The sequence below is a fragment of the Scomber japonicus genome, chromosome 5, assembly GCF_027409825.1.
Source record: "Scomber japonicus isolate fScoJap1 chromosome 5, fScoJap1.pri, whole genome shotgun sequence".
Taxonomy (NCBI): domain Eukaryota; kingdom Metazoa; phylum Chordata; class Actinopteri; order Scombriformes; family Scombridae; genus Scomber; species Scomber japonicus.
This window is the reverse complement of record NC_070582.1, coordinates 2,577,103-2,597,687: the sequence shown is the minus strand read 5'-3', so window position 1 is coordinate 2,597,687 and position 20,585 is coordinate 2,577,103. Positions and strand designations below refer to the sequence as shown.

Below are 20,585 nucleotides of genomic sequence, written 5' to 3'. Positions count from 1 at the left end.
TTTGACTTCTTTAGTTTAAGACTGTTAACGATCAGAAAGAGAGAGAAGAGAGTTAATATCACATAAAGCAGAGGAGTCAAACTCATTTTCATTCAAGGGCCACATGGATGGAAGGAAGGAAGGAAGGAAGGAAGGAAGGATTGAAGGAAGGAAGGAAGGAAGGAAATAAGGATGGAAAGAATGAAAAAGTGATAGGAAGGAAAGGAAGGAAGGAAGGAAAGAAGGAAGGAAGGAAATGGGATTAGGAAGGATGGAAAAGGGATTAGGAAGAAAGGAAAAGAAGACAAGGAAGGAAGGAAGGAAGGAAGGATTGAAGGAAGGATTGAAGGAAGGAAATAAGGATGGAAAGAATGAAAAAGTGATAGGAAGGAAAGAAGGAAGGAAGGAAATTGGATTAGGTAGGATGGAAAAGGGATTAGGAAGAAAGGAAAAGAAGACAAGGAAGGAAGGAAGGAAGGAAAAGGGATTAGGAAGGAAGGAAAAGAAGACAAAGAAGGAAGGACGGAGCGAAGGAAACAAAGAAGGAAAGAAGTAAGAAAGGGAGGAAGGAAAGAAGGACAGGAAGGAAAGTGGGCTGGAATGGACGTCTTGGCGGGCCAGTTCTGGTCCACGGGCCACATGTTTGCCACACCTGACATAAACCAATAAATACATGTTTATATCATGAACTCTGCTGATAATAAACATTTTTATTCTTTAAAAATATTCTTTTGTATTTAATAAAAAGAGTCAAACATCAGCGTTTCCTGTCTTAGTCACAGACTGTATAAAAGAAACAGACGTAACATCCGTGACGTCACCCATTGGTTTGTGGACTGCTGCTCGGAAGCCAATAGTTTCGAATCTGAGCAGCGCCATCTTGAAACTTTCAGGTGCATGCTGGGAAAAATAAAAACATGGATTCTACTTATATGGGCATGAGGCGGAGCCATGGGCGGAGCGGGGAGGTTGCTATGGTTACGAGGGCTGGATCTCGAGGACATTGGTCAATCAACCTGTCAATCAGGACGTAGCCACGCCCTAATGCATACCCTGCTTTATCGTCACATATAAAATCAGGGAGGCCAAAATGTCCCAAATGAACATCATACTGCATTGAAGAAGGCTTTAAACTAGCGATTGAGACCATAAACACATTTTGAAAACGTTTACTGAGGTTAGAAATCAAGTGAGAAGTTGGTGAATTCTCCATTGACTTGTATAGAGACGGTCGCCCCCTGGTGGCCTTTTGATAGAATGCAGCTCTAAGTTACTTCCTGGTTGGCTTCATTTCAGAGGACAGGAACTCCTCGCCTGGGTCCAACGTCTGTGTTTTTAAAAATAGCAACTTCAGGATTTTAGGATTCCTGTAATCAGCTGTCTCAAAGGGTCAAAGGGTCAAAGGTCAACGCTGACATTTATGATGACGAACATTAAATATAAAGTGTTTTAAACATTCACACATTTTAAAACCAAACTTCATATTTTTAATAATTGGCTCAAACTGAATCAGATTTTAATTTATAATAATACTTTATTATTATATTAACCTCATTTTATTCTATTGTGCTTGTTTTTGATGTTTCAGATTCTTATATTTTATTTATTTATTGTCTACTTCATTTTAGATTTATCTTATTATTGTCTTTCTATAGTTTTAACTCCTTATCAATTTTATTTGTCCAGCTTTTTATTAAACTTCATCTTCTATTTTACTTTTCTTTTATCTTTTTAATCTATTTTAACCTCTTTTTTTAACTCTAACTTTTAATAAACCTTTTCTCTTTTTCCCTCTTAGTTGATTTACTTATTTTTGTCTATTTAATTATTTATTTCCACTTATTTTGTTTACATTTTTGTCTTTTTTTTGTCTTTAAATTGTTTAAAATTATTATTATATGTTATTATTCTGTCTTATTATCAGCTTGTCAATCAAATAAAGCACTTTGAAGTAAAGTCTGTATGATATAAATAAAGTTTTATTGATTGATTGATTTTCAATTTTAGTCATTTTCTATATCCAACTATTAAAATTGACCCCAAAAATGTTTTTATTCATAAAGTATAATGTTTAAATTATCACCAAATTCTGTGTTAGACCTTTTTAACCAACATATTATCACATTATGGTCAATAAGCCTCATTTAAATGAAATTAAAGCTCATTTTTTAGTTAATACTTGTTGACTCGAGGACAACTGAAGGGTTAAAAAGCTTTTATGTGACCAACTATTAAAATTGAGCTGGTTTAGTTTGTCTATTCATAAAGTATAACAATTATTTTGGGGGAATTATGGTCATTTAAATGAAAATTAAAGCTTATTTTTTTAGGAATCAATCATAACAGGATCAAAACTTTCAATTTCAGACGTTTCATGTGACCAACTTTTGTCTTTTTATTCATTAAACTGAGTGATTTTTCCATTTTGTATATCCAACTATTAAAATTGACCCCAATAGTTAATTTAATTCATAAAGTATAATATTTAAATTATCACCAAATTCTGTGTTAGACCTTTTTAACCAACTTATTATCACATTATGGTCAATAAGCCTCATTTAAATGAAATTAAAGCTCATTTTTTAGTTAATACTAAATAATAGAAGGGTTAAAAAGCTTTTCTCATGTACTATCTTTGCAATTTTAGACATTTTATGTGACCAACTATTAAAACTGACCCGATCTAGTTTGTCTATTCATAAAGTATAACAACAAATTCTGTGTTAGCCAACTTATTATCACATGGTTTAAACATATTTTGGGGAATTATGGTCAATAAGCCTCATTTAAATGAAATTAAAGCTCATTTTTTGGTTAATACTTGTTGACTCGAGAACAACTGAAGAGTTAAAAAGCTTTTCTGATGTACTATGTTTTGAATTTTTGATATTTTATGTGACAAACTATTAAAATTGACCTGGTTCAGTTTGTCTATTCATAAAGTATAACAACAAATTCTGTATTAGACCTTATAAGCCAACTTATTATCACATGTTTTATACGTATTTTGGGGGAATTATGGTCATTTAAATGAAATTAAACCTCATGTTTTAGTTAATACTTGTTATTCTACAGGATCAAAACTGACTTGAGGACAACAGGAGGGTTAAAAAACTTTTCTGATGTACTATCTTTGCAATTTTAGACATTTTATGTGACTAACTATTTAAATTGACCTGGTTTCATTTGACTGTTCATAAAGTATAACAACAAATTCTGTGTTAGACCCTTGAAGCCAACATATTATCACATGTTTTATACGTATTTTGGGGGAATTATGGTCATTTAAATGAAAATTAAACCTCATTTTTTTATCATAACAGGATCAAAACTGACTTGAAGCTTTCTGGATGTACTACTTTTTCAATTTCAGACGTTTCATGTGACCAACTTTTGTCTTTTTATTCATTAAACTGAGTGATTTTTCCATTTTGTATATCCAACTATTAAAATTGACCCCAATAGTTAATTTAATTCATAAAGTATAATGTTTAAATTATCACCAAATTCTGTGTTAGACCTTTTTAACCAACATATTATCACATTATGGTCAATAAGCCTCATTTAAATGAAATTAAACCTCTTTTTTTTTTATCATTTTTTTATCAAAACTGACTTGAAGCTTTCTGGATGTATTACTTTTTCAATTTTAGACGTTTCATGTGACCAACTTTTGTCTTTTTATTCATTAAACTGAGTGATTTTTCCAGCGAGGTTCAGTCTGATGGAGTTTTTGCAGCATCTGTCGTTACATCACAGACTTCCTGCAGGTCTGATTTCGGCCTCGGCAGGAATGTCAACTGTCAGACGTAATCTGATATTTGGGTTATTTTTCACGCAACAGGAAACCGGATCTACCAGCAGCCAAATGAGACGGTTAACGCATATCTGAGCTTCTACACAGAACTGTTTTACTCTTTTACAAAGTTAAGGAGGAAAAGACGAGAAGAAGAAAGCAGCTTTAAGTTGAACGAGTCCTTCCAGAAACAATCCAGACTTATTGTTTTAGTTTGTAAACTTTAATTATAACATTAAGCTTTAAGAAGTTCCTGTTTTTAAAGTGTGAAAAACACTTTAACACACTGGAAACGTGTCAAAATGAACCTAACTTAACTAAATTTGACCCATTTTTACATTTAAAAGCAGTAAATCCACCTTAAATAGTTTTTACTTTTAGCATGAAATTTGACGACTTCTCCTTAAAACATTTGAATGCAGCTGATACATTTTATTTTTTAGAGTTTTTAACCCATATTTATTCAAAAATGCGCCCAAAAATACAATTGAATTCCTCACATTTTATACAGTTAATGTCTTTTCTGCAGAAACGAGAAGTATAAAACCTTTTCTCAGCTCCCTGAAAGCTTCATTAAGGATTCATCTCACAATTTATCTTTGACTGAGGTTTTTATAAATGAGATTAATTAGGAGGGGAAACTGAGACTTTAGAGAAGATCAAGCAAAAAGTCATGATAAGCAGAAAATATATGATTCAATCTCCTAAAACACTCAAACTGAACTCAAAAAAGTTGAAATGCTCTGCTATAAAACTGAGCATCCTTTTAACGTTATCCACTAAAATCCACAAATAAAAAGTTTCTCACCTCACAATGTGACCAAGAAGAAGAAGAGGAAGAAGAAGGAGAGGAGGAGGAACGGCAGCAGAGACTGACTGAAGGACAGGGAGACAGTGAGGGAGTCAGACTAAAAAGTGAAACTCTGCAGGGGTTTATATGTGCTTGGACGGGGGGTTTTAAGGTTCCTCTTTATGGCCATGAGGGACGATGAGCTCCTGAAATACCTTCATCCTTTGACCGCTGACGTCGTAAATCCTCCATCAGTGACGTTTGGGTCAGCAGATCGGCTTTAAGTGCTGCAAACGAGCTGCAAAACAGTCAAGAAGAAGAAGAAGAAACAGAAGATTTTACTTATTGACTGACTTTTTATTTTACTTTGAAATCCTCGTGAACTGTAAACTGAATAGATTCTCTTTTATTTTGTAATGAAAGCCTTTAAAGTGTCAGGTAGGAACAGAGAGGCAAGGCAGCTTTATTTATATAGCATAGTTCATACATAATGTACTTCACATAAAACAAACATTTAACAGTAAAAATTGGAAACAAAAAACCATTAAAACATACAATTAACCCCCCCCCCCCCCACTCCATTAATAACAATGAAATATAAAAACAAAGTGCAGAAACATGGAAAGAATAGAGCATTAAATAATGATTTGATTTGCTTTAAAATCATCAAAAAGGACATACAGTGCAAATGAAAGATTCAAATTTAAAGTGCTTTAAAAAAAGCTCAATTTGGAGGTTTGACTCTCCTTCAGCTGATTCTGTTTAAAAGATCTGAGCGGTCTAATGTGGGTTATTTTAACGGAGAAACATTTTTAAAAAATGAAGACAATCTTAAAAAAATGATTTAAATTGTTTAGTTGCATTGAAATACAACAACCGAACACTAACACACTTTACTTTACTCCTTATAAACCGTACACTGAATAGATTCTCTTTTATTTTGTAATGAAAGCCTAAAGTGTCAGATAGGAATAGAGAAGTTTGACTCTCCTTCAGCTGATTCTAGTCCAAAGATATGAGCCGTCAAATATGTGACATAATCCCCATTGTGGGGTTGGTAGTAAGACACTATGGAGGTTGGTAGTGAGACACTATGGAGGTTGGTAGTAAGACATTATGGAGGTTGGTAGTAAGACATCATGGAGGTTGGTAGTAAGACACCATGGAGGTTGGTAGTAAGACACTATGGAGGTTGGTAGTAAGACACTATGGAAGTTGGTAGTAAGACACTATGGAGGTTGGTAGTAAGACATCATGGAGGTTGGTAGTAAGACACTATGGAGGTTGGTAGTAAGACACTATGGAAGTTGGTAGTAAGACACTATGGAGGTTGGTAGTAAGACATCATGGAGGTTGGTAGTAAGACACCATGGAGGTTGGTAGTAAGACACTATGGAGGTTGGTAGTTAGACACTATGGAGGTTGGTAGTTAGACACTATGGAGGTTGGTAGTTAGACACTATGGAGGTTGGTAGTAAGACATCATGGAGGTTGGTAGTAAGACACTATGGAGGTTGGTAGTAAGACATCATGGAGGTTGGTAGTAAGACACTATGGAGGTTGGTGGTAAGACACTATGGAGGTTGGTAGTAAGACACTATGGAGGTTGGTAGTAAGACACTATGGAGGTTGGTAGTAAGACACTATGGAGGTTGGTAGTAAGACACTATGGAGGTTGGTAGTTAGACACTATGGAGGTTGGTAGTTAGACACTATGGAGGTTGGTAGTTAGACACTATGGAGGTTGGTAGTTAGACACTATGGAGGTTGGTAGTTAGACACTATGGAGGTTGGTAGACACTATGGAGGTTGGTAGTAAGACATCATGGAGGTTGGTGGTAAGACACTATGGAGGTTGGTAGTAAGACATCATGGAGGTTGGTAGTAAGACACTATGGAGGTTGGTAGTAAGACATCATGGAGGTTGGTAGTAAGACACTATGGAGGTTGGTAGTAAGACACTATGGAGGTTGGTAGTAAGACATCATGGAGGTTGGTAGTAAGACACTATGGAGGTTGGTAGTAAGACATCATGGAGGTTGGTAGTAAGACACTATGGAGGTTGGTAGTAAGACACTATGGAGGTTGGTAGTAAGACATCATGGAGGTTGGTAGTAAGACACTATGGAGGTTGGTAGTAAGACACTATGGAGGTTGGTAGTAAGACATCATGGAGGTTGGTAGTAAGACACTATGGAGGTTGGTAGTAAGACACTATGGAGGTTGGTAGTAAGACATCATGGAGGTTGGTAGTAAGACACTATGGAGGTTGGTAGTAAGACACTATGGAGGTTGGTAGTAAGACATCATGGAGGTTGGTAGTAAGACACCATGGAGGTTGGTAGTAAGACACTATGGAGGTTGGTAGTAAGACATCATGGAGGTTGGTAGTAAGACACTATGGAGGTTGGTAGTAAGACACTATGGAGGTTGGTAGTAAGACACTATGGAGGTTGGTAGTAAGACACTATGGAGGTTGGTAGTGAGACACTATGGAGGTTGGTAGTTAGACACTATGGAGGTTGGTAGTAAGACATCATGGAGGTTGGTAGTAAGACACTATAGAGGTTGGTAGTGAGACACTATGGAGGTTGGTAGTAAGACACTATGGAGGTTGGTAGTGAGACACTATGGAGGTTGGTAGTTAGACACTATGGAGGTTGGTAGTAAGACACTATGGAGGTTGGTAGTAAGACATCATGGAGGTTGGTAGTAAGACACTATGGAGGTTGGTAGTTAGACACTATGGAGGTTGGTAGTAAGACACTATGGAGGTTGGTAGTTAGACACTATGGAGGTTGGTAGTAAGACACTATGGAGGTTGGTAGTAAGACATCATGGAGGTTGGTAGTAAGACACTATGGAGGTTGGTACTAAGACACTATGGAGGTTGGTAGTAAGACATCATGGAGGTTGGTAGTAAGACACTATGGAGGTTGGTAGTAAGACATCATGGAGGTTGGTAGTAAGACACTATGGAGGTTGGTAGTAAGACACTATGGAGGTTGGTACTAAGACACTATGGAGGTTGGTAGTAAGACACTATGGAGGTTGGTAGTAAGACATCATGGAGGTTGGTAGTAAGACATCATGGAGGTTGGTAGTAAGACACTATGGAGGTTGGTAGTAAGACACTATGGAGGTTGGTAGTAAGACATCATGGAGGTTGGTAGTAAGACATCATGGAGGTTGGTAGTAAGACACTATGGAGGTTGGTAGTAAGACACTATGGAGGTTGGTAGTAAGACACTATGGAGGTTGGTAGTAAGACACTATGGAGGTTGGTAGTAAGACACTATGGAGGTTGGTAGTAAGACACTATGGAGGTTGGTAGTAAGACACTATGGAGGTTGGTAGTAAGACACTATGGAGGTTGGTGGTAAGACACTATGGAGGAAAGTCAATGTGTCAGTGAGTACAGTTTCACTCAGAAACTGGAGTCGACAGCTTGCGTAATCGGCGGCTCACAGGACAAACAGCTTCAAGCAAGTCTCAGAAGACTTGGAGTTGCAGGTTTGTGAACCTGAACTGAAGATTAGACTGTAAATATGAATATAATGAGAGATAAACATGAGATTTGATGCTACTATACCTTTAATTTTTGACTTGTGTCTGTCAGAACGGCTTCGGTTCATGTTGGATTCTCAGCATCTGAAACTAAAACAGAAACAAAACAAACATTTAAACAGTTTTATATGTGAATCTGTGTCGTATGCATGAAGAACTGGAAGGACTATCTACTAAATAAATATGTTAAAACTTTTAATAATGACATTTAAAACTTCACAAAATCAGATTGATGTTGCTCACCTGCTGTGACTGAACTGTTTCCATCTCGGATCAATAACAATTAGTAAAAAAAAAAGAAATGACAATGGCTCTCTTTTTAAAAAATGTAGTTTTACGTCATCGATCCTGCTCAGTTTGTATTTATCATCATATTATTATTATTAATCAACTAATTCAGGGGAGTCAAACTCATTTTCGTTCAAGGGCCACATACAGTACAGCCAAATTTGATCTTATGTGGGCCGGACCAATAAAAAGATGGAAGGAAAGAAGGAAGGAAGGACGGACTCCCTTCCTTCCTTCCTTCCTTCCTTCCTTCCTCCTTTCCTTCCTCCCTTTCCTTCTCTCCTTCCTTCATTACTTCCTCCCTTCGTTCCTTCCTCCTTTCCTTCCTTCCTTCCTTCCATCCATCCTCCCTTCCTTCCTTCCTTCCTTCCTCCCTTTCCTTCTCTCCTTCCTTCCTTTGTTCCTTGACCCAAGGACAACAGGAGGGTTAAAGTCTCAGTATTTAAGTTATAATCATGAATGAACGTCATGAATGTCTCATCACTGATAACTCTGAGTAATAAAGAAAGCTTCTTCCCTTCATTCCTCCCTTCCTTCTCTCCTTCCTCCTTTCCCTCCTTCCTTCCTTCCTTCCTTCATTCCTCCCTTTCCTTCTCCTTCTCTCCTTCCTTCCTTCCTTCCTTCCTCCTTTCATTCTCTCCTTCCTTCATTCCTTCCTCCCTTCAATCCTTCCTCCTTTCCTTCCATCCTCCCTTCCTTCCTCCTTTCCTACCTTCCTTCCTTCCTCCCTTCCTTCTCTCCTTCCTTCCTCCCTTCCATCCTCCTTTCCTTCCTCCCTTTCCTTCTCTCCCTTCCTCCCTTTCCTTCTCTCCTTCTTTCCTCCTTTCCTTCCATCCTCCCTTCCTTCCTTCCTTCCTCCTTTCCTTCTCTCCTTTCCTCCTTTCCTTCCATTCTCCCTTCCTTCCTCCTTTCCTACCTTCCTTCCTTCCTCCCTTCCTTCTCTCCTTCCTTCCTTCCTCCCTCCCTCCTTTCCTTCCTTCCTTTCCTTCTCGCCTCCCTTCCTCCCTTCCTTCTCTCCTTCCTTCCTTCCTTCCTTCCTTCCTTCCTTCCTTCCTTCCTCCCTTCTTTCCTTCTCTCCTCCCTTCCTCCCTTTCCTTCTCTCCTTCCTTTCTTCCTCCCTTACTTCCTCCTTTCCTTCCATCCTCCCTTCCTTCTCTCCCTTCCTCCTTTCCCTCCTTCCTTCCTTCCTTTATTCCTCCCTTTCCTTCTCTCCTTTCCTTCCTCCCTTTCCTTCTTTCCCTCCTTCCTTCCATCCTCCCTTCCTTCCTCTTTTCCTTCCTTCCTCCTTTCCCTCCTTCCTTCCTTCCATCTGAATAATAAAGAAAGCAGTATGTGTAGAAGAGGTGAAGTCCTCTGCTGACACCAAGTGGCCAAAGTGGGTTATAACACCAAGAAAGGAACATTTATATTCTGACAGAGTCTCTCATAGTGTTTGTATTAACCCTCCTGTCGTCCTCCCGGGTCAAAATTGACCCCATCTCTCTTTTCTTTTACTGTTCCTTCTTTCCTTCCTCTTCTGAAGAAGCAGAAGAAGACTGTAACATGTGGATGAAAGCTCAAGAAAAAGGTAGACTGTGAACCTTGAGTGCAGATCAAATTGTGATTTCATAATTAACCCTTTATTGTAAATATCCCAAAATATCCTTCCTTCCTTCCTTCCTTCCTTCTTTCCTTCCTTCCTTCTTTCCTTCCTTGGTTCCTTCCTCCCTGCCTTCTTTCTTCCCTTCCTCTTTTCCTTTCTCCCTCCCTCATTCCTTATTTCCTCCGTCCTTCCTTCCATCTGTCCTTCCTCCCTCCCTCCTTCTCTCCTCCCTTCCTTCTTTCCTTCCTCCATCCTTCCTTCCTTCCTTTCCTTACTTCCATCTGTTCTTCCTCCCTCTCTCCTTCTCTCCTCCCTTCTTTCTTCCCTTCCTCCCTCCCTCCTTCTCTCTTTCTTTCCTCCCCCACCTTCCTCCCTCCTTCTTTCCTTCCTTTCCTTCCTCCCTCCTTCCTTCCTTCCTTCCTTCCTCCCTTCCTTTCAATGAGTGTCCTATAAAGGGTTAAAGGACTGTAGAACCTGATAATGTAATAAAATTATTCTCTAAATCAAGGTTTTCTTTCTTTCTACCTTTTCTCTTATCACACAGCTTTCTTCACTGAATGGAAGTTGCTCATTTTTGGTTAAATGTACACAGTGAGTAAAGAAGAACCTGATAATGTAATAAAAACCCTTCATAGGAAGGAAGGAAGGAAGGAAGGAAGGAAGGAAGGAAGGTAGGGGGGAGGAAAGAAAGAGAGAAGGAGGGAGGGATGAAGGGAAGAAAGAAGGAAGGAAGGAAAGAAGGACGGAAGGATGGAGGAAGGAAGGAAGGAAGGAAGGAAGGAAGGAAGGAAGGTAGGGGGGAGGAAAGAAAGAGAGAAGGAGGGAGGGAAGAAAGAAGGAAGGAAGGAAGAAGAAAGGGGGATGGAGGAAGGAAAGAAGGAAGGGAGGAGAGAAGGAGGGAGGGAGGAAGAACAGGTGGAAGTAAGGAAAGGAAGGAAGGACGGAAGGATGGAGGAAGGAAAGAAGGAAGGGAGGAGAGAAGGAGGGAGGGAGGAAGGACAGATGGAAGGAAAGAAGGACGGAGGAAATAAGGAACGAGGGAGGGAGAAAGGAAAAGAGGAAGGGAAGAAAGAAGGCAGGGAGGAAGGAAAGGACAGATGGAAGGAAGGAAAGGAAGGAAGGAAAGAAGGAAGGAAGGAAGGAAGGTAGGGGGGAGGAAAGAAAGAGAGAAGGAGGGAGGGATGAAGGGAAGAAAGAAGGAAGGAAAGGAAGGAAGGACAGAAGGATGGAGGAAGGAAAGAAGGAAGGGAGGAGAGAAGGAGGGAGGGAGGAAGAACAGGTGGAAGTAAGGAAAGGAAAGAAGGACGGAGGAAATAAGGAACGAGGGAGGGAGAAAGGAAAAGAGGAAGGGAAGAAAGAAGGCAGGGAGGAAGGAAAGGACAGATGGAAGGAAGGAAAGGAAGGAAGGAAGGAAGGAAGAAAGGAAGGAAGGAAGGTAGGGGGAGGAAAGAAAGAGAGAAGGAGGGAGGGATGAAGGGAAGAAAGAAGGAAGGAAGGAAGGAAGAAGAAAGGGGGATGGAGGAAGGAAAGAAGGAAGGGAGGAGAGAGGGAGGGAGGGAGGAAGGACAGATGGAAGGAAGGAAAGGAAGGAAGGACGGAAGGATGGAGGAAGGAAGAAGGAAGGGAGGAGAGAAGAAGGGAGGGAGGAAGGACAGATGGAAGGAAGGAAAGGAAGGAAGGACGGAGGAAATAAGGAACGAGGGAGGGAGAAAGGAAAAGAGGAAGGGAAGAAAGAAGGCAGGGAGGAAGGAAAGGACAGAAGGAAGGAAGGAAAGAAGGAAGGAAGGAAAGAAGGAAGGAAGGAAGGAAGGAAGGAAGGAAGGAAGGAAGGAAGGAAGGAAGGAAGGAAGGAAGGATATTTTGGGATATTTACAGAAGTTACCTAATATAATTATTTGCCCAATAAATTATTATCATTATTTTTTGCAGAACCTAATAATGTAATAATTTCCCAATATTGTAATAACTTTATTGGGAAATGCACTTTATTACATTACAAGGTTTTATTAAGTTATGTTATTAATTACATGATCAGGAAGTTATTACATGATCAGGTTCTACAAGGCTGCGGTACCGAAATGTTCATTTTATCATAGACATGTTGAAATTAGTTGGTCAATCTCTCTCTCTCTCTCCCCTCCCTCTCTCTCTCTCTCTCTCTCTCTCTCTCTCTCTCTCTGTCTCTCTCTGTCTCTCTCTCTCTCTCTCCCTCTCTCTCTCTCTCTCTCTCTCTCTCTCTCTCCTCCCTCTCTCTCTCTCTCTCTGTCTCTCTCTCTCTCCTCCCTCTCCCTCCTCTCTCCCTCTCTCTCTCTCTCTCTCTCTCTCTCTCTCTCCTCCCTCCCTCCCTCTCTCTCTCTCTCTGTCTCTCTCTCTCTCTCTCTCTCTCTCTCTCTCTGTGTCCCGCTCTCTCTCTGTCTCTCTCTCTCTCTCTCTCTCTCTCCCTCCCCCTCTCTCTCTCTCTCTCTCTCTCTGTCCCGCTCTCTCTCTGTCTCTCTCTCTCTCTCCCTCTCTCTCTCTCTCTCTCTCTCCTCTCTCTCTCTCTCTCTCTGTCTCTCTCTCTCTCTGTCTCTCTCTCTCTCTGTCTCTCTCTCTCTCTGTCTCTCTCTCCCTCTCTCTCTGTCCCGCTCTCTCTCTGTCTATGTCTCTCTCTCTCCCTCCCAATCAATCACCAACTATTTTCCTAATCGATTAATAATTTTGAGTCATTTTTTAGCTTCTTTAAATGTGAATATTCTCTGGTGTGTTTAGTCCTCTGTGACAGTAAACTGAATACTTCTGAGTTGTGGACATTTGAGGATCTTTCCGGCGGAGTATTAGAAGGCCAGAATAAGAGAAAACTTTTTTTTCCTTCTGGAAATTACGAGAATAAAGTTGTGATATTAGGAGAACTCATTAAAGACCGTGTAAAGTGAATTCAGACATTTTCTTCTAAACACATTAAATAGGTCATAAATGTATTTCTAAAAAAGGTGTAAAAAGCATTTCAACCATTTAGATTTGAATTGTGGAGCTAGGATTAGCATAAACCCGCCCCTGCTGCTGTAGAGGTATAAATACATTCAGCACACACTACTACTACTACAGTCTACAGTTAGCCAGTTAGCTGAGTTATCACTACTACTACTACAGTCTACAGTTAGCCAGTTAGCTGAGTTAGCACTACTACTACTACAGTCTACAGTTAGCCAGTTAGCTGAGTTAGCAGCCGAGCTAGTAGCTGAGTTAGCAGCAGAAAGCTCTCAGACGTAGCGTCCATGTTTCTGGTAGAGGTGGTGACTTTGATTGACAGGTGACACTTGGTAGGGGGCGGGGCTTCAGCGTTTGGGAGCAGAGAAAGAGGCTGATTTTTACACAACTTTGAAGCCTAATTTCATATATTATTTTTTTTTTTTTAATCATTGAAATTTGGCAGGGTGGTTAACAACACACTTTTCTGTGGTAGGTCAAACTCAGAACACATATTTATTCTGACTTTACACGGACTTAAAAATGAGGAATGTTCAGCATCTTGTAAAGTTACACTTTGGTATCGGTTTCACTTTATTCTCATAATTTCCCAATTTATTTTTTATTTTTTCTTAGTATGGCCCTAATACGCCGTCATACATCTTGGACTGTTAGGGATTTACATTTGTTGACATTTTATGGACCAAATCACTAAATGATTAACGGTGAAATCATAAACAAAATCCTAATTTGCAGCCCTCACTTTTGAATTTAGCTGAGAAGTTGATTTTTTTGGGAATCTGTTAAGATAAGATGGGACACGTTTCACAGCTTCCTGAACACATGAGTCTAAAATAGAAACATGGATATTATGTCTCATCTCTCACTGACAGCCACAACACAACAGAGTACACCACACAACCTCATTAAAGCTGAAACTCGCCTCCAAACAAGAACTCATGCTACTGAAACGTTCAGGGTCAAACCAGATGGTCTACATTGTCTCTAAATGTCTCTTTTTTTTTTGGTTTCAATTTCAAATTAAAGTCTTAAAAGTTTATTTTGATTGGCATGAATTCTGTTTTGGGGGAAAGTTTTTGGCTTTAACGTCTGACAGAAACAAAACACAAAAAAAATGTGAAAAGTGAACATCAATTCGATCGCAGTGTGTCATTCGCTTAGTCTGCAGTGTTGTGCGTCACTGAGTCAAAGACAGAATATCTTGTGACAGCAAATGTAGGAAACAAAACATTTATTACAAAAAAACAACTAAGAGAGCAGGAAGTTGTCAAAAGTGAAACAGGAAGTCAGACTACAGATTTTAGAAAGTCGAAAACACTTCGGCTGAGATTAGAAATCTAATCCACTCACTTTACAAAACGTAAAATGACAGATCAAGCTGTAACTTACAGATTTAATGCAACAAAAATTTCAATGAAAATTTCCATGAATTCCAAAACAAGTGCTAACAGCCACAGGGGGAAGTTTAATTCTTTAAGTAGTCTCGAACATCTTCTTCCTGTCGGCCTTGTCCTCAACGTTCTTACGCCAGTCGCCGGGATCTGTAGCCTGCAGGACACAAAACACATCCACAGTCAACAGTTTTACTCTCCAGATCAACTCTACCTTTTACCTGTTCGACCCTCCTGATGGGAACACTCACCTCCTCTTTCACCTCCTTCTTCACCTGCTTCAGGTTGGACCTCAGATCCATGGTGACGGTGTGTTTGGAGCCCAGCAGAGCCTTCAGCATGGCGTCGGCAGTCAGACGTACTTTCTTCAGAGCGGGTTTCTTCACTCCAGCCAGATCCACCACTTTGATCTTCAGGTCATCAATCTAAGAGCCGACAAGCAGTTTAAAGACAGTGAAAATCTGTTAATGTATAGAGCACATTGTAAAACACTTCCAGGGTTATTCACAAAGAGGACAAGCACTTATCCACTGAGGGGACATTTCATTTTTGAAAGGAAATGGGCAAGAATTTATATGAAAAGTAGATGTGTGTCAGTGTTTGGAGTGAAGTTATGGAATGATTGTGACATTGAATTAAAAGAAAGCAAACATATGGGTTCATTTAAGAAACTTACCTAACCTAAAATCTCAAATGTGTCCTTACTGGTTAGATGTAGTAGGGTCAGTGACAAATACGGCTGTGGCTCAGGAGGTAGAGTGGTTGTCCACCCATTGGAAGATTGGCGGTTCGATTCCTCCAGTCCACATGTTGATGTGTCGTTGGGTAAGACACTAAACCCTTTGTAGGTCTGTTCAACCATTTGGTAGAGTTCACTTTGTGTCATGATATCTGCTCAAAAACTAAAATCTATTGAACCCATTTAACTTTTTAGGTCAATCTTTAGCACTTGTATGAGGAATGTAATGCACAGACAGACCATCAGGTTGTTCTATGGTTGCTATAGATACAGATTGTTCTATGGTTGCTATAGATACGGGTTGTTCAATGGTTGCTATAGATACGGGTTGTTCTATGGTTGCTATAGATACGGGTTGTTCAATGGTTGCTATAGATACGGGTTGTTTTATAGTTGCTATGGATGCGGGTTGTTCTATGGTTGCTATGGATACGGGTTGTGTTATGGTTGCTATAGATACGGGTTGTTCTATGGTTGCTATAGATACGGGTTGTTCTATGGTTGCCATAGATACAGGTTGTTCTATGGTTGCTATAGATACGGGTTGTTCTATGGTTGCTATAGATACGGGTTGTTCTATGGTTGCCATAGATACAGGTTGTTCTATGGTTGCTATAGATACGGGTTGTTCTATGGTTGCTATAGATACGGGTTGTTCTATGGTTGCCATAGATACAGGTTGTTCTATGGTTGCTATAGATACGGGTTGTTCTATGGTTGCTATAGATACGGGTTGTTCTATGGTTGCCATAGATACAGGTTGTTCTATGGTTGCTATAGATACGGGTTGTTCTATGGTTGCTATAGATACGGGTTGTTCTATGGTTGCTATAGATACGGGTTGTTCAATGGTTGCTATAGATACGGGTTGTTCTATGGTTGCTATGGATGCGGGTTGTTCTATGGTTGCTATGGATACGGGTTGTGTTATGGTTGCTATAGATACGGGTTGTTCTATGGTTGCTATGGATACGGGTTGTTCTATGGTTGCCATAGATACAGGTTGTTCTATGGTTGCTATAGATACAGGTTGTGTTATGGTTGTTTCAGCGCGTACCTCTTTATCCGCCTTTTGCACTTTGATCATCGCGTCGTATCTCGTCTCATCCGCTTTGTCGATGAGGGTGGCGAGCTTTTTGCAGACATCCTGAAGGAAAACAGACAGATGTGATGTTTGCTTACTGATCACAACTTACTGCTGCTACTCATCACACATTTTAACCATATTAACGAGGAAAAGTTCATTAAGCTGAAGCATGACGGGATGAGATACTAAAGACGTTACTGACTCAAATTCTCATTTTTCAAGTTGTACTCATGTATTTATCCATCTCTCCTTTTTCCATTTCTTTAAATAAAACGTTTTTAGAGTGACAGGATCTCAAGTCGATTTAAATGTTACTTTGATTGATGTTCATGTTCAGATTCTTCACAGTTTCCCCTCATGATTAGTCTCTCTACCACGTTTCTGCACAATAAATTAATAAAGATTTTTGAATAAATATGGAAAAATGTTTTAAGGAGAAGTCATCAAATATTTCAAATGTATATATGGATCTGCTTTTATATATATATATGTATTGTTGAAAGGTGCCATGCAAATAAAAAAGAAAACATCTCCAGAAAATGAGATGAAGATAAAACATCAGAACATAAAGTTTAGTAAAGTAAGACTGACTCCTATAGACCTCGGCTATTCTGGCTGAATTTGGGCTTAACCTCCTGCGACCCTTCGTGCTCACATGTGGATGTTACATTTAGGTTTTGCTGGACCTTATACTTCATACTGCTGAACTTTGACCTGTTGTCCTCATTTGTATATATATATGCGTTTTTGTGCCACCTAGTGGTCACAAAAGCACATTACAGTGTAAAAACCAGAGCAAAAAGTCAATCAACAGCTGATCTCCAGTCAGAAGTGGACCAGGTAGTTTGATATATTGTCCAAATTTGACTAAATTTAGCAACAAACTACGACACTGCTTATTCACGTAAATGTAAGGTGTCTCCATATGAGGACATTATTTATTTCAAAAACTACTTCATGTTCAAAGACGATGCTTATATTTTTTGTCCTTATCAGGTTAAAATCACAAACTGTATAAAAAGAAATGGACGTAACATCCGTGACGTCACCCATTGGTTTGTGGACTGCTGCTCGGAAGCCAATAGTTTCTAATCTAGGCAGCGCCATCTTGAAAATTTCAGGTGCATGCTGGGAAAAATAAAAACACGGATTCTACTTATATGGGCATGAGGCGGGGCCATGAGGCGGAGCAGGGAGGTTGCTATGGTTACGAGGGCTGGATCTTGAGGACATTGGTCAATCAACCTGTCAATCAGGACGTAGCCACGCCCTAATGCATACCCTGCTTTATCGTCACATATAAAATCAGGGAGGCCAAAATGTCCCAAATGAACATCATACTGCATTGAAGAAGGCTTTAAACTAGCGATTGAGACCATAAACACATTTTGAAAACGTTTACTGAGGTTAGAAATCAAGTGAGAAGTTGGTGAATTCTCCATTGACTTGTATAGAGACGGTCGCCCCCTGGTGGCCTTTTGATAGAATGCAGCTCTAAGTTACTTCCTGGTTGGCCTCATTTCAGAGGACTGGAGCTCCCCGCCTGGTTTTAACTAATCCTAAACATCTAGTAGAAATTAAAAATGCAGAAAAAAAAAAAGCTCAGGTCTCAGGAGGTTACGTATAAATTAAAGTTATGATTCTGGAGTATAAAATAAGACTGATGCCCCAGCTAAAGAGAAAGTGATGAAAGATTGAAGCGGTGGCGTAGCTCACAATGAGGGCTGCCTGGTCTCCGGTCAGATTGGGTTTGACACATGTCTCATCCATGTAGGCCTTCTGGCAACGACCAGGTCTTTCGTCTCTTGTTCGATCCAGTTTGCCGCGATCTGAAGCATCAAACTCTGCAGGAGACGAGGAGAGACGTCACAGACAGTCGGTGAAACACAGTTTATAACAGTTTCATTCTGGATTCTACATGGAGACACTTTCATTTCACTTCCATCCACTCACAAATTCAACTTTGCTTAAAAACAGTAAATAGTCAATAATGACAGAAAGAATGAAGGGAGGGAGGGAGGAAGGAAGGAATAAAGGAAGGAAGGAATGAAGGAAGGGGGGGAGGAAGGAATGACAGAAGGAATGAAGGAAGGGAGGGAGGAAGGAAGGAATAAAGGAAGGAATAAAGGAAGGGAGGGAGGAAGGAAGGAAGGAAGGAAGGAAGGAAGGGAGGGAGGGAGGGAGGGAGGAAGGAAGGAAGGAAGGAAGGAAGGAAGGAAGGAAGGTGAATATATTAAAGGATATGGTAAAAATGTCTAAGTGGTGTAACCATAAAAACAGTAAATAGTCAATAAAACACCATATCAACCAGTTTGGCATGATCTTACATCCTTCCTTCCTTCCTTCCTTCCTTCCTTCCTTCCTTCTTTCCTTCCTACCTAACACCATATCAACTAGTTTGGCATGATCTTACATTATAACTTTTATATTAAATAAAGCTAATGGAATACTATTGTTCTAAATATTACATTTCATCTGGTTACCATGGAGATCAGGAAACATTTACATGTAAATGAAGTAAGAGAGGAAGGAAGGAAGGAAGGAAAGAAGGAAAGAAGGAAAGAAGGAAGGAAGGAATAAAATATGTAATATGTATCATTCATTTGTGGTTACACCATTTGACATTTTCAGGAGCATTCAGTCTTACTTTTGGTAAAAAAATGGTGCAAATGTCAAACCAAACAAAAAACCAACAAAATACTAAATGTACATTTTAACAAACCTGAAGCTGCTTTAAAATCTAGTTTAACATGAACATGAATTGCTCATCTTACCAAAACTTATTTGTTACTGATCCATAAATATTTAATCATTACTTGCAGCTCCAGACGTCTGTGTTAATAAGACAGTTTTAACGTGTTTAAACTTTAAAAGAACTTTAAAAAAAACTTTTAAAATAACTCCATGAAAGACTTTGTGTGTGTTTGACAGTTTCAACCAGCAGGCGGCGCTGCAGAGCTTTAAACTGTATTACAACAGAGGCATCATTAACTGCAGCACTGCCAAATATAAGTAAGAGAGGAAGGAAGGAAGGAAGGAAGGAAGGGAGAGAGGAAAGCATAAGGTAAGGAAGGAAGGAATATAATAAAGTTTGACAGACTGAAATTTTGCAACTAAAAATGAAATGTATTTATTTTAACTGCTTCATTTATTGGGCTGCAGCAAACCATTATTGTCATTATTGAATATTTTTTCGACTAATAAATGAGTGACAAACTGTGAACAATGTGGATCAGTGTTTCTGTAAGTCTAACCTGAACTCAACAATATTCAGTTTAGAATGAAAGAAACCAGAAAATATTCACATTTAAGAAGCTGAAATGAACTTTTAAAATGACTTTACTCCAGTTCTAAAGTCTTTACACTGGCTCCCAGTCAGCTACAGAATAGAGTTTAAATATATGAAATCATGTAACCGATGCACGAATAAGCATCAAAAACAAACTGGATGTCCTAATTAGCATTCCAAATATTTTAAAACTTTACTTGGCTGGCTCCCAGTTAAAGTTCTGCTACTGGTCTACAAATCACTGAATGGTTTAGGTCCAGAATACATGAATGACATGTTAGTAGAATATAAACCCAGTAGAGCTCTGAGATCTACTGACTCAGGTCAGATAGTTGAGCCTAGAGCTCTGAGATCTACTGACTCAGGTCAGATAGTTGAGCCCAGAGCTCTGAGATCTACTGACTCAGGTCAGATAGTTGAGCCCAGAGCTCTGAGATCTACTGACTCAGGTCAGATAGTTGAGCCCAGAGCTCTGAGATCTACTGACTCAGGTCAGATAGTTGAGCCCAGAGCTCTGAGATCTACTGACTCAGGTCAGATAGTTGAGCCCAGAGCTCTGAGATCTACTGACTCAGGTCAGATAGTTGAGCCCAGAGTTCAAACTAAACATGATGAAGCAGCTTTTACACAACTGGAACAAACTACCAGCAGAACTGAAATCATTTTTAAATCCAGGTTAAAAACATTTCTCTTCTCCTGAGCTTATGATTGAGCTCTTTTAAAGCACTTTACATTTTAATCTTTCATTTGCACTCTACGTCCTTTTAATGATTTTAAAGCTAATTTATTATTTTATGCTTCAATCTTATATTTAATGCTCTATTCTAGCATTTTATTTCTCTCTTTCTATTTTTCTGTACTTTGTTTTTATTATGGATGGATGGGGGGGGGGGGGGGGGGGTTAATTGTATGTTTTAATGTTTCTGTTTTATGTAAACCACATTGAGTTGCCATTGTGTATGAAATGCGCTATATAAATAAAACTGGCTTGCCTAAACAATTAGTAGTTGGTGATTAATTTTATTCAGCTGCTGTAAACCTGCCAATCATCCATCAACCAATCAACCAATCAACCATCAACCAATCAACAAACCAATCAATCAATCAACC

At 39.3% G+C, this 20,585-nt stretch overlaps 1 pseudogene; it reads right to left on the bottom strand.

Moving 5' to 3' along the window:
• Positions 1-14,410: 14,410 nt before the first annotated feature.
• Positions 14,411-18,024, bottom strand: LOC128358987 (troponin I, fast skeletal muscle-like; annotated as a pseudogene).
• Positions 18,025-20,585: the final 2,561 nt, after the last annotated feature.